The sequence below is a fragment of the Oncorhynchus mykiss genome, chromosome 25, assembly GCF_057628025.1.
Source record: "Oncorhynchus mykiss isolate SJ-2025 chromosome 25, ASM5762802v1, whole genome shotgun sequence".
In the NCBI taxonomy this organism is placed as follows: Eukaryota; Metazoa; Chordata; class Actinopteri; order Salmoniformes; family Salmonidae; genus Oncorhynchus; species Oncorhynchus mykiss.
The window spans coordinates 73,746,110-73,761,463 of record NC_143046.1 but is presented as its reverse complement, the minus strand read 5'-3'; the positions used below and the strand labels follow the sequence as shown (position 1 = coordinate 73,761,463).

General features: G+C 44.1%; 1 pseudogene across 1 annotated transcript in view; it reads left to right on the top strand.

The window, feature by feature from the left end:
* The window catches only part of LOC110505731 (tetratricopeptide repeat protein 7B-like), a 116,704-nt pseudogene that overhangs the window by 15,344 nt on the left and 86,006 nt on the right, over window positions 1–15,354 (top strand). The window contains exons 5-10 of the transcript XR_016491555.1: window positions 586–707; window positions 8,122–8,198; window positions 8,306–8,484; window positions 8,936–8,999; window positions 9,533–9,670; window positions 14,156–14,239. The product of XR_016491555.1 is annotated as a tetratricopeptide repeat protein 7B-like (transcript). The remainder of the gene's footprint in view (window positions 1–585; window positions 708–8,121; window positions 8,199–8,305; window positions 8,485–8,935; window positions 9,000–9,532; window positions 9,671–14,155; window positions 14,240–15,354) is intronic.

The following is a 15,354-nucleotide window of genomic DNA, read 5'->3' as shown; positions in this document are numbered from 1 at the left end:
TACCCAGGAGATTAATGGGGCAACAGCACTAAAGCCAGGTATCTATCTCTCTCTCTCAGTGTATCATGTGCCAGACAGGCAGCACAAGGTGTAAGGACACAAGCTACCTGCTGCTGAATGAAATAATTTCATATTTTTGACAGACAGAGAGAGGAGAGTGGGAACACAATGGGGACCTTCTGGTTGGACTGATGGAGAGAAAATAGGGGGAGGAGAGGGTTAGGAGGGGGAAGAGAGGAGGAGGAGGGGAAAGAGAGGAGAGGGGGATGAAGAGAAGAGAGTAGCAGCCATGGTTCTTCAATCTTCCCCTTGTCCTCTCTCCTCTTATCTCTTTCTTTCCTTCTAGGTCTACTATTATCTGATGTTATCTAGGTTGTGTTTTCTTATCTCTCTGATTACCGATCTGGTTTTGGAAGTACAATATTGTGGTTTATGAATTAAAACGTTTGGCTGATTTGCGTATGCACAGTGTAACAGTCTATTGCTGATGCAGAATGTGAACACATCTTCAAGCATCGCATTGTGGTACAAGAGGTGTCTCCAATGCTCCATCCTCTGTTCTCTGGTCAATTTGATGTGTTTCAGGCCCTCAGTGCGGGGTTGCAGAACCGCAGTCCAAAGCCAGGTCCAGTGGCCCAGGAGCAGGAGCTGGGATACTTCCTGGAGACGGGACTTCAGAGGGCACATGTCATCCACTTCAAAAATGGGTAAGAGAGTGAGAGCATGTGTGTGGAATAATCCTACACTGACATCCAGGCTTGTTATGAATTCATCCCTAACCCACTGTGTGTGTTGCTGCTTCCTGTCAATCTTCCCTCTCTCCACTGTCACTCTTCCCTCTCTCCAATGTCACTCTCTTCTCTCTCTCTACTGTCACTCTTCTCTCTCTCTACTGTCACTCTTCCTTCTCTCTACTGTCACTCTTCCCTCTCTCCACTGTCACTCTTCCCTCTCTCTACTGTCACTCTTCCCTCTCTCCACTGTCACCCTTCCCTCTCTCCACTGTCACTCTTCCCTCTCTCCACTGTCACTCTTCCCTCTCTCCACTGTCACTCTTTCTTCCAGTCCAAGGGTCCGTTTGTCTCAGGACGCATAGTAGGTATTCCTCCACTCCTCTCTGCCCTAGAATAGCACTGTGTTTGACTTACAATCCCCCCCAGAGAAAACAATGCTCTTGTATTACCATAGAGACTCAGGTTGACTTGCAACTCAAAGCCAAGATGCCAAGCCCAGACCTGCCAAGCTGCATGCATTTTGCGTACCATGCACACAATTTGAGGTGAATGTACGCAGTATGAAAAACGACCATAAAATACACAAAAATAGGCTTGTAGTTGGCACTTTGTGGTTTTTGACTCAACCGTCTGAAGTTGAAACTGAGCCAATCAGAGTACTAGGGCGATGAGGAAATATCTCTCCGCCCTCCAGCTGGATGGCAGCTCCCTACTTTGTTCATTGATACCACTGATGTGTGATGAAAAAGGGAAAATGTAAAGCTCATAACCATTGATATTGAGATGTGTCTGTTACTTGAACTCTGTGAAGCATTTATTTGGGCTGCAATTTCTGAGGCTGGTAACTAATGAACTTATCCTTTACAGCAGAGGTAACTCTGGGTCTTCCTTTCCTGTGGCGGTCGTCATGAGAACCAGTGTCATCATAGCTCTTGATAGTTTTTGCGACTGCATTTGAAGAAACTTTCAAACCATAGCTAAGGCAAGATTATGAAAAAGGTAGTTAGTTACAGCGTTTAGTCAACTCAGCGAGAACACTATTGCCCGCACCTGCTTTGATCTCCTCAAAGGTAGTAGGTGTGAGTGCATTGATGATGAAGGAAACATGTGCAGTGTTGCGGTAGTTCTTCAGTGTGCGTCTCTGAGTGGATGGAAACAAACATGGCAGAGCGATCTGTTCCGCTTATACCGTCGTTCACAGAAAGTTATGCTAGACTTTTAACGATTAGTTATCGTTCGTGACTATCGTTCGTGACCGGGAGTCCCATAGGGTGGCGCACAATTGGCCCAGTGTCGTCCGAGTTAAGGGAGGGTTTGGCCGGGGGGGCTTATCTTGGCTCATCGCGGGCCGGGCGCCCGCAGGCTGACTTCGGGTCGTCAGTTGAACGGTGTTTCCTCCGACACGTTGGTGCAGCTGGTTTCTGGGTAAAGCGAGCGGGTGTTAAGAAGTGCGGCTTGGTGGGTCATGTTTCGGAGGATGCATGACTCGACCTTCACCTCCCGAGCCCGTTGGAGAGTTGCAACGAAGAGACAAGATCGTAATCATAAAATTGGGGAGAAAAAGGGGATAAACATTACAACGACAAAACATTCTAGTTAGCTACTGAAGAACCGCCAAGTACCCATATTATTAACAGTCAATAGTTACCATTCTTACCATTCCTACTGAGGCAGTCTTCTGACAAAATCATTATTAGGCTAAACAAAAGTGAATTTTCCTATGATTTGAGCAGTATGGATGTCGCAAGTGTGCCATCAGTGGTACTCTACTTCAAGGTTGGCAGGTCTGCAAGCCTCAAGCCTGCCAGTGGAAAAGTGATTGGACTCAGCAGGCCCAATGGCTTGAATTGGAGACGGTGTGGGATGGATTCCTATATCCATAGCTGCTGTGCTTTGATCTAGTTAGCCATAGTTTGATACCTGCCGGCTAGCTCCCCTGTAGGTTACAGCTGTAGTGTGTGTGAGTAGCTAGTTATGGGTGTTGATATGGAGGTTATGCTCCCTAAGCTCCTGGTAGGGGTGTGGTGGTAAAACTCTGTCGGAGTGTGCATGTGATTTTGTGTGCATGTGTGTGCCAGTGTGTGTGCTGGCTGTGTTTCAGTCAGACCTGAAGATGGATGATAGCCTCCTATCTCTCTTAGCCCCACCCCCATACTGACATTATGATTATCCCAGCATGCTTAGAGCTCATCTCACAACCACACCATTTGGGATGCACATCGCTGACAGGATTAGGGCTCACAGGAATGTTAACAGACACAGCTGTAGCAGCCACATGGCTTCTCTAACGTTCACAGTACACATCTATGTGACACACTTCAAAAAAACAACTCTCAAAGCTCCTTTTGCTATTGCCCAATGCCCATAAATGCATTCTTCATCTCTCATTGAAGTTACACTGAATTGATGGTGTCTTGATCAAATACATCCTCCTCAAGCACCCCTTTGTGCTGTCTGGCTCTCCTGGGGGGAACCATCCATACCACAGTCTGCCTGGGAAGCACTGGTTGTGTCCCAAATGGCAACCTATTCCCATAGGGCTCTGGTCTAAAGTAGTGCACGATATGGAATAGGGACATACCCACTGTATAGGGCAAGGTGGATTTTTCACATGGAAAATGGAGGAAACCACTTAAAAACCAGAGAGGAGAAGAGTTAAAGAGAGGAGGCTGCCACTACTGCTGCTGCTGAAGATAATAGTTCATAGATGATGCAACACAGTGTCTCTTTCATGTCAACCTGCACCCAGCCTCCCTCCCTACCTCCACACGTCTCTCTCTCTCACTAATAACACACTCCGGTGTGTGTGAGACACACACACTGGTATAGTGGTGCAAATACATTAATACAAAACACACTACATACAAATCACGCACACACACAGCATTTCCAGTGGGAAGGTGCTTTTTCTATCCTCGTGAATGCCAACGCTAAAAAGGACACCTCTTCAGTAAATAGCCAGCTGCATACATGGCTAATGTGTTAGCTATGAGTAGCGGTAATTATCTGTCGTTAAGGGTGTCTGCTAAACTCATGAGTAATGCAGCAGTGTGCCTGCCTGTGAATCTCGTGTTGCTCTCTCTGCTCATAGATATTTAAAGTTGAGCGTTGCGATAAAAACATCTGCCAGCATTCTTTTTGTATAATTATTTTCCCCCTTTGTAAAGTGGTCAATCATGGTTGCAGTGAATTAGGAGGAGGCCTTTGGTACTGAGCAGGAAATGGATCTTACAAAAAAAACAGCAGGACCAAGGCAATTCTTCATAATATGTTTTTATTGAAGTGGCTTGTTAAATAGAGCAGAGGAAAATGCTTGGTTGGATAAGGGATGTCTAGTGTACACACTAACTGGATCGATGCAAGGAGTGCATCCAAAATAGTACCCTATTCCCTACTGTTATAGAGTGCACTACTTTAGACCAAACACCTATGGGCCCTGGTCAAAGGTAGTGCACTACATAGGGAATAGGTTGCCATTTGGGATGCATGGTCTGTGCTTCCTCTAGCTGTTAGGCATCTGAAAAACCAGGTCACTTCTCATTAGCAAATCAAGTCTTAGAATGTTGCCTGCTGCAGTCTTGGATTTACTGTAGCCCTGCCAACACACAAACACACACACAGATTCCTTACTGTCAGTGCTGTATCGGTTTGAGCTGATTTATGAAAATGAGGCCTAACAGCAAATATGTATTAAGTCTTTGATGAAACCCTCATTTGCAAACAGATACGCACCACCACGTTATACACATAGACAGACACACAGACATACAGACAGACACAGACAGACGGATGGACACAGGGGGGAGAGGAGCAGGCCGCTCACTCGTTTAGTGTTACCGGGCAGTTTAGCACTCTGAGCTGAACCCTAGTTAACATTTCTCCAAAGTTACAGTGTGACGCATCGATAACATAACAAATGCTCACACACTTATGAGATACTTTCTTGCATTAAGCACATAAACACATGCAGTCTGAGAAGGCGTGTGGTTAGTTCGTTCAGTGGGAGAGTGTTAGCTGAGTAGGTGTGGGAACATTGCAGTGTGTCTGATCCATAGAGAAGTGTTGAGCTAGGGTATTGACACCTCCTATCAACTGACAACCTTACACACAAATGACCATATCCACTATCCTCCACTATATATAAAATGTATCCACTATATAAAATGTATCCACTATCCTCCACTATATATAAAATGTATCCACTATCCTCCACTATATATAAAATGTATCCACTATCCTCCACTATATATAAAATGTATCCACTATCCTCCACTATATATAAAATGTATCCACTATCCTCCACTATATATAAAATGTATCCACTATCCTCCACTATATATAAAATGTATCCACTATCCTCCACTATATATAAAATGTATCCACTATCCTCCACTATATATAAAATGTATCCACTATCCTCCACTATATATAAAATGTATCCACTATCCTCCACTATATATAAAATGTATCCACTATCCTCCACTATATATAAAATGTATCCACTATCCTCCACTATATATAAAATGTATCCAATATATATTAAATGTATCCACTATATATCAAATGTATCCACTATCCTCTATAACTATATATAATATGTATCCACGATTCACCACTCAATATAAAATGTATCTACTATATAAACTCCCCTTTTCAGGATAATTTGTAAACATACACCTGTGGAACGGTCGCTAAGTCACTAACAGTTTACTGACGGTAGGCAATTAAGGTCACAGTTATGAAAACCTAGGATGCTAAAGAGGCCTTTCTACTGACTCTGAAAAACACAAAAAGAAAGATGCCCAGGGTCCCTGCTCATCTGCGTGAACGTGCTATAGGCATGCTGCAAGGAGGCACGAGGACTGCAGATGTGGCCAGGACAATAAATTGCAATGTCCGTACTGTGAGACGCCTAAGACAGCGTTACAGGGAGACAGGACAGACAGCTGATCATCCTCGCAGTGGTAGACCACGTGTAACAACACCTGCACAGGATCGGTACATCCGAACATCACATCTGCGGGACAGGTACAGGATGGCAACAACAACTGCCCGAGTTACACCAGGAATGCACAATCCCTCCATCAGTGCTCAGACTGTCCGCAATAGGCTGAGAGAGGCTGGACTGAGGGCTCGAAGAGCCCGTATCTCAATCCCATTGAGCACGTCTAGGACCTGTTGGTTCGGAGGGTGAGGGCTAGGGCCATTCCCCACAGAAATGTCTGGGAACTTGCAGGTGCCTTGGTGGAAGAGTGGGGTAACATCTCACAACAAGAACTGGCACATCTGGTGCAGTCCATGAGGAGGAGATGCACTGCAGTACTTAATGCAGCTGGAGTCCACACCTGATACTGACTGTTACTTTTGATATTGACCCCCGCTTTGTTCAGGGACACATTTTTTCATTTATGTTAATCACATGTCTGTGGAACTTGTTCAGTTTATGTCTCAGTTGTTGAATCTTGTTATGTTCATACAAATATTTACACATGTTAAGTTTGCTGAAAATGAACTCAGTTGACAGTGAGAGGACGTTTTTTTTTTGCTGAGTTTATAATATGTATCCACTATCCATCACTCTATATAAAATGTATCCACTATATATAATATGTATCCACTATCCACCTCTCTATATAAAATGTATCCACTATCCATCACTCTATATAAAATGTATCCACTATATATAATATGTATCCACTATCCACCACTCTATATAAAATGTATCCACTCTATATAAAATGTATCCACTATACAGTGCCTTGCGAAAGTATTCGCCCCCCTTGAACTTTGCGACCTTTTGCCACATTTCAGGCTTCAAACATAAAAATATAAAACTGTATTTTTTTGTGAAGAATCAACAACAAGTGGGATACAATCATGAAGTGGAACGACATTTATTGGATATTTCAAACTTCTTTAACAAATCAAAAACTGAAAAATTGGGCGTGCAAAATTATTCAGCCCCTTTACTTTCAGTGCAGCAAACTCTCTCCAGAAGTTCAGTGAGGATATCTGAATGATCCAATGTTGACCTAAATGACTAATGATGATAAATACAATCCACCTGTGTGTAATCAAGTCTCCGTATAAATGCACCTGCACTGTGATAGTCTCAGAGGTCCGTTAAAAGCGCAGAGAGCATCATGAAGAACAAGAAACACACCAGGCAGGTTCGAGATACTGTTGTGAAGAAGTTTAAAGCCGGATTTGGATACAAAAAGATTTCCCAAGCTTTAAACATCCCAAGGAGCACTGTGCAAGCGATAATATTGAAATGGAAGGAGTATCAGACCACTGCAAATCTACCAAGACCTGGCCGTCCCTCTAAACTTTCAGCTCATACAAGGAGAAGACTGATCAGAGATGCAGCCAAGAGGCCCATGATCACTCTGGATGAACTGCAGAGATCTACAGCTGAGGTGGGAGACTCTGTCCATAGGACAACAATCAGTCGTATATTGCACAAATCTGGCCTTTATGGAAGAGTGGCAAGAAGAAAGCCAGTTCTGAAAGATATCCATAAAAAGTGTCGTATAAAGTTTGCCACAAGCCACCTGGGAGACACACCAAACATGTGGAAGAAGGTGCTCTGGTCAGATGAAACCAAAATTGAACTTTTTGGCAACAATGCAAGACGTTATGTTTGGCGTAAAAGCAACACAGCTCATCACCCTGAACACACCATCTCCACTGTCAAACATGGTGGTGGCAGCATCATGGTTTGGGCCTGCTTTTCTTGAAGAAAACCTGATGGAGTCTGCAAAAGACCTGAGACTGGGACGGAGATTTGTCTTCCAACAAGACAATGATCCAAAACATAAAGCAAAATCTACAATGGAATGGTTCAAAAATAAACATATTCAGGTGTTAGAATGGCCAAGTCAAAGTCCAGACCTGAATCCAATCGAGAATCTGTGGAAAGAACTGAAAACTGCTGTTCACAAATGCCCTCCATCCAACCTCACTGAGCTCGAGCTGTTTTGCAAGGAGGAATGGGAAAAAATTTCAGTCTCTCTATGTGCAAAACTGATAGAGACATACCCCAAGCGACTTACAGCTGTATTCGCAGCAAAAGGTGGCGCTACAAAGTACTAACTTGAGGGGGCTGAATAATTTTGCACACCCAATTTTTCAGTTTTTGATTTGTTAAAAAAGTTTGAAATATCCAATAAATGTCGTTCCAATTCATGATTGTGTCCCACTTGTTGTTGATTCTTCACAAAAAAATACAGTTTTATATCTTTGTTTGAAGCCTGAAATGTGGCAAAAGGTCGCAAAGTTCAAGGGGGCCGAATACTTTCGCAAGGCACTGTATGTGGCCTCAGATGTCCAGATCTTTCCCCCATACTTTAGAGACAGATGATAACATAATTTGTTGTTGCCACAGTAACCTGACCCAGGGAGTGGGCCGCTTCCGGGAGATCCTCCGAGCTGTAGACCAGGACCACACAGAACCTACGAATGGTGGGTTCTAATGTGTGTGTTTATGTGTGTGTGCACCTGCCTGTGTGAGTGTGTGCTTGCCCGCACGTGCACACCTGCGCTGTAACACAGTGTGTTTCCCTTTGTAGACCATTGCCAAACAGCTGGCAGAGATCCTGCTGAGGGGGATGTGTGAGCAGAGCTACTGGTCTTCTCTGGAGGACCCTCCTAGCAAGTCCCACCTGGACGACCCCCTGCTACGCCAGGGAGCCCCCTACCTCAAGGACTACGCCCTCAGCTGCAGGCCACGCGTCTACTCCGGAGAGAAGTACGGACCAACCTGTCTATCTCTTCTCTCCCTTCTCTCCTCTATCTTCTCTCTCTATCTCTCAATACTAGTATCTGCCCGTGTACAGACCTGAGATGTGTGTGTATCTACAATGGCACAATCTGACACTCCTAGGCAGCTTACCTACACATGAGAATCCCAATGGGACTCCGCTATGCTGGCTTGTTCATCAAGCTGAGCTGACTGTGGTGGTTTGCAGGCTCTGTCTCTACACTCGTTTGATAACTATCTCTCTCTCTGTGTCTCTATATTGCCATCTCTTGCCCCCTTTTCTCTCTCTCTCTCTCTCTCTCTCTACCCCCACTATCTTTCCCTCTCTCGCTCTCTTTCCCTCTCATTGACCCTTCCCTCTCTTCCTCTCCCTTTCTCTCTCCCCCACTATCTTTCCCTCTCATTGCTCCCATCCCTCTCTTCCTCTCATTCTCCTCAGTCTGTTTTGTCCACAGGAGAACACAGAGGAGGCTCTGCTCCTGTTGCTGATTAGTGAATCTATGGTAAGAATATCCCTCTTTTCTTCCCGGGCAGGTAGATTCATCTTTCAGGTCGTACACCTTTTCAACAATAACAGCAACTGAACTCCTCTGGTTCTAATGTTGACAAGTTAATTTTTTCTCTCAGTCACATCAACTATTTCATCCAGTACAGTTTCTCCATCACACTCCCAAAGCAAGGCATTAAAGGCATTGTTTGGTAGCTCTAACTCTGAACTTCCAGTAACAATTGTCCTAGTTCTCTCTCTTTTTTTCAGTTGATTCATTAGTTAAAAGGGTGTTAGATTTCCATCCTGTTTGTTTTTCCTTCTAATGGGTGTTTTTAAAAGCAGGGCCCCCAGTCATCCATCAAACACAACACTCCTCTTTCCATTCTTCCACTCACCACACACTGCAATGTTCCCACAGCTACTCTGCTAACACTCTCCCACTGAACTAACTAACTGACACACACACAAGCTCCTCTTTCTACTCTTCTGTATCTGTGTGCGTGTACATGGTATGATGATGAGTGTGTGTGTGTGTTCTCCCTGCAGGCCAACAGAGATGCGGTGCTGAGCAGGATCCCAGAGCATAACAGCGACCGCATCATCAGCCTGCAGAGTGCCTCTGTGGTCTACGACTTGCTGACCATCGCCCTGGGGTGACGGGGACAGTATGAGATGCTCTCTGAGGTGAGGACATACACATACTGGATGTATACACAAACACACAGACCCTTATCCTACACTTACACACACCTAACCGCCCAATCAGTAACCGTGGGAACACCCGAGAAGACCCACGGAGACCAATCATGGCCTATAGTTGCCCCGGTAACCGAAGCTGCCACTCTCCGTCTCTGGAGCCAGGAACCTTCCTGCAGTCCGGTCGATGGCTGAATGGATCTGATCTCATTGATCTGGAGATCTTAAGTTCATCCCTCCATCCCCCAGCGCTGCGCTTCTTTCTCTCTCTCTCTCTCTCTCTCTCTCTCAGTGAGCAAGAGATAAAGCACACAGTCTCAGTCACTACAGAGACTCCAAGACACTGCTACTGTTAGTGCAGTCATCATAAACACTAGTCCAAAACACTTTAAAAATGACCTTGTCGTTCTCCTTGAGAGAGAGAATTGTGTTGATCTTGGTTTTGATAGCAGAAAGAGATAATGGTTTGGCTTGTGAATACAACAAGCAGTCTAGTGGAGTCTTGTGTGCCAAGGTTCTGTAAACTATGGTCTTGAATATTCAACATTTTGTTTGTCTTGTTTGTCTCACTTAAAAGTTTTATATCACGAAATTTCCATCTGAAATATGTTGGACATCAGAGGGAATCCTATTTGAGTCAAAAAATTATATTTATATGATGGGTAAGATATACAAAACCTTGCAGAGAGCCTATCCAACTGACAACATCTAAACTATTGGAACCAAGACCTAACTGATATGGAGAGAGTGTTGGAACATAACCAAGAAATTACAGTTAACAAAAGTGTATGCTTAATCCAGTATAAACTAATGTATAGAATTTATTACAAGAGACTAAATTCACAAATTCGACAGCACAACGGCAGAGTCATGTCCCGAGTGGCGCAGCGTTCTAAGGCACTGCATCTCAGTAATAGAGGCGTCATTACAGACCCTGGTTCGATTCCAGGCTGTATCACAACCGGCCGTGATTGGAAGTCCCATAGGGCGGACACAATTGGCCCAGTGTCGTCCAGGTTAGGGTTCGGCCGGTGTAGGCTGTCATTGTAAATAAGAATTTGTTCTTAACTGATTTCCCTAGTTAAATAAAAAGTCTAAAATAAGCAATGATTCTGTAATTCATGCCTTCTTGGAGTGCTATATAGTCCAAAAGTTATGGCCAGAGTTAGAAAGTTGGCTGTCAGAAGTGTTGCAATTGAAATAATTTTTATCCGTCTATCTGCATATTTCAAGACATAGCATATGAAGGTGTGTGAGATACTCAATGGGTTGGACCATATTTTCCCAAAGTCAAATGATCCTCCATCGTTAAGACAGTGGAAGAATCAAATGCATTATTATTTAAATCTTGAAAAGGTGTGGGCGACAGAGAAAAGCAGAACAGCGCAATTTGAGGCCATATGGCATAGAGTCTTACAAGCACTGGAAATAGATGCTGTGGGAACATGTGGGTCTGGGCAGGTGGGATGTCCTTGATGTTTGTGTGCGTCTGTCTGTTGTCTTTTGTCTGTATATGTTTATATTGAAAGAGAGTGATCCGGCTCTGGGTATTTTACTGGTTTGTGACTCACTGACACTGCCCCCAGTTAGACGGGAATAAAGCAGCCCAAGAGTTAACACACACAGTAACTTTATTTAAACACAGTGAGGAAGATGAACATGGTGATGTACATGGGATGAAAAGTGGGAGAAGTCGTGGAATGGTAGTGTGGTGCTGATAAGTCACCGGCAGGAAATATGTAACATATAAAGTGCATTCGGAAAGTATTCAGACCCCTTGACTTTTTCCACATTTTGTTACATTACAGCCTTGTTCTAAAATGTATTAAATATATTTTTTTATTCTTCAATCTACACCCCATAACTACAAAGCGAAAACAGGTTTTTAGAAATTTTAGCAAATGTATTAAAAATAAAAAACTGAAATATGACATTTATATAAGTATTCAGACCCTTTACTCAGTACTTTGTTGAAGCACCTTTGGCAGCGTTTACAACCTTGAGTCTTCTTGGGTATGATGCTACAAGCTTGGCACACCTGTATTTGGGGAGTTTCTCCCATTCTTCTCTGGAGATCCTCTCAAGTTCTGTCAGGTTGGATGGGGAGCGTCACTGCACAGCTGTTTTCAGGTCTCTCCAGAGATGCTTGATCGGGTTCAAATCCGCTCTCTGGCTGGGCCACTCGAGGACATTCAGAGACTTATCCCAAAGCCACTCCTGCTTTGTCTTGGCTGTGTGCTTAGGGTCGTTGTCCTGTTTGAAGGTGAACCTTGAACCTTTGCTCTGTTCATCTTTCATCTTTCCCTTGATCCTGACTAGTTTCCCAGTCCCTGCCTCTGAAAAACATCCCCACAGCATGATGCTGCCACCATCATGCTTCACTGTAGGGATGGTGCCAGGTTTCCTCCAGAGTTGATGCTTGGCGTTCAATGTTGGTTTCATCAGACCAGAGAATCTTGTTTTTCATGGTCTGAGAGAGGTGCCTATTGGCAAACTCCAAGCGTGCTGTCAAGTGCCTTTTACTGAGGAGTGGCTTCCACCTGGCCACTCTACCATAAAGGCCTGATTGGTGGAGTTCTGCAGAGATGGTTGTCCTTCTGCAAGTTTCTCCCATCTCCACAGAGGGACTCTGGAGCTCTGTTAGAATGACCAAAGGGTTCTTGGTCACCTCCCTGACCAAGGCCCTACTCCCCCGATTGCTCAGTTTGGCCGGACGGCCAGCTCTAGGAAGTCTGGGTAGTTCAAAACTCCTTAAATTTAGGAATGATGGAGGCCACTGTGTTCTTGGGAAATTTCAATGCTGTAGAAATGTTTTGGTAACCTTCCCCAGATCTGTGCCTCGACAAAATCCTGTCTCTAAGCTCTACAGACAATTCCTTCGACCTTATGGCTTGGTTTTTGCTCTGACATGCACTGTCAACTGTGGGACCTTATATAGACAAATGATGTCCAATCAATTGAATTTACCACAGGTGGACTCAAAGTTGTAAAAACATCTCAAGAATGATCAGTGGAAACAGGATGAACCTGAGCGCAATTTCGAGTGTCAAAAAAACGTATATAAATAATGTATTTCTGTTTTTTATTTTTAATACATTTGCAAAAATTCAAAACCTGGCATTTTTTCCTAGCCACCGTGCTTCTACACCTACATTGCTTGCTGTTTGGGGTTTTAGGCTGAGTTTCTGTACAGCACTTTGAGATATCAGCTGATGTGACAAACTGCTTCTTAACACAGCGCGCATCCAACCCGGAAGCCAGCCGCACCAATGTGTCGGAGGAAACACCGTGCACCTGGCAACCTTGGTTAGCGCGCACTGCGCCCGGCCTGCCACAGGAGTCGCTGGTGCACGATGAGACAAGGATATCCCTACCGGCCAAACCCTCCCTAACCCGGACGACGCTAGGCCAATTGTGCGTCGCCCCACGGACCTCCCGGTCGCGGCCGGTTGCGACAGAGCCTGGGCGCGAACCCAGAGTCTCTGGTGGCACAGCTGGCGCTGCAGTACAGCACCCTTAACCACTGTGCCACCCGGGAGGCCTGAGGAAACATTTTTATTTAATACATTTTAGTATAAGGCTGTAATGTAACAAAATGTGGAAAAAGTCAAGAGGTCTGAATACTTACTTTCTGAATACACTGTGTTGTTTGAAAAATAAAATCTTACAAAAATATGAATGCTGCTCTGACATGCAGTCATCTGCCCGTACTGAAACACACTTGGAGCATGATACAGGACCTCCTCCCACCTTTTCATCTGCCTTTGATTGTTCTGCCTGGGCCACTCTGCCACCCTGTTCAATGAAAGTGTCCCCAGTAAGCTTGGTGTCTGTGATTATCCTAATACCCCACCAACTGCCTGGAAATGCTCTCAGTTAAGCTCCCTGCTCCACTCCTGCAGACATGGCCTTCTGCAGCCACCGCCTCCTGCAGACATACACACACGATCTGTTATCTCCCCAGTGTGAATAGAGAAGCATATTCATGAGAGCAATGGATTCTTGCAGCTGTTAGTTTATGTACCAACCTATTAGACGAAAGGACTTCAATTGGGAGGTGTTGGCAGGAAGTGGCAGAGCGTTCTAATTGGTTCTCGGCTGGAGCTGTGAGCCACTGATTTGGATCTGCTGGCTCCTGAGGGTTGATCTAAATATGGCTCCCCGTCTAACACTTGGCCTTGTTCCTCGAGGTGATGGAGTTTTCAATGTGTTAAGGAAGGAAGGATTGCATTGCTTCTTCTTAGCACATTCTGGTGTCTTGCTGTGCTCTGCTGTTTGCTCTGCTCACAACTAAGAACTCTCAGCTCTCCCATTGTAATTTAAATAAAGAGTTGTTTAAAGCCTTACATGGTTTTGACTTAGAAACCCTCAAATTCATAAATGTATTTTACCAAACAGGAAATTGTGTTATTTAAATGAGGTATTCCCCTATTTAAATGTGATGTCAATCTGACCTTTGTCTTGCGTCTGCAGTGTCTAGAGAGGGCCATGAAGTTTGCCTTTGAGGAGTTCCATCTCTGGTACCAGCTAGCCCTGTCACTGATGGCTGCTGGGACGGTAAGTCTGACACCGTGACATCACTACTAGTGGTGCGCGGGTCAGCTGTTTGTTCACCCGTACCCGTCCGCAATTGCTAATAACCCATCTGCGACCTTCCCACTATATGTGATACATTTTAAATCTGAGGCCCTCAGTCAACCCGAACCCACTAATATAGAAAATGCACTGTAGGCTACAGTCACAGACAGCTGAACTATTTTTTGACAGGGTTTGCAGGATTATTTTGGGCCTGATTTAGACACAGGATGGTTCTGCTTATAATTTGACATTTTAGTTGTTAGTCAACTTGTATATGATTAGATACATGCAGCTTCTCTTCTGTCATTATATGTTTCCCTAGAAGACTAAATAAACCCTGGTTCACCAGAATAATGTAATAGATCAATTAAATCAATGCATAAATCTAGTTGACTTCGGTAAAGTTCTCTCTGCCATCTCTGCTTCTTTTGCGGAGCAAAGACGTTTAGGGACCGGGGAGAAAATGCAATATCTCAACAATCAAAAAACTAAATATTATCTGTGCAAAATTTCCAAATGTCATCAATTTGACTGGTTGTAAGGAAATCGAAAGCTGTAAAAACTACCCAACATGTTTCTGATAAGATTTCAGTTTGGTTTGGATGCATATTTTATTTGGAAATAATATCAGCTTTTATGATGCTGATAAGAATAGCACCTCTACAGATGGCATCTAACTGTGCATTCGTATACTCTCAAGATGCTGAAATAAATAACTCCTGTTCCTGAGTAAACATTTTGCCTACATTTGGTGTATAATTTTAATGCAAGAAATGCTTAATTCTGCAGGAGTTCATATTAAGGCTGTGAGAGGTTATAGATCTACAGTCAGGCTGTGAGAGGTTATAGATCTACAGTCAGTGTCCACTTTAGTTTCCATTTAACCCATCTGAACAGTAGGCTGCAGTTTCCATTTAACCCATCTGAACAGTAGGCTACAGTTTCCATTTAACCCATCTGAACAGTAGGCTACAGTTTCCATTTAATCCATCTGAACAGTAGGCTACAGTATCCATTTAACCCATCTGAACAGTAGGCTACCGTTTCCATTTAACACATCTGAACAGTAGGCTACAGTTTCCATTTAACCCATC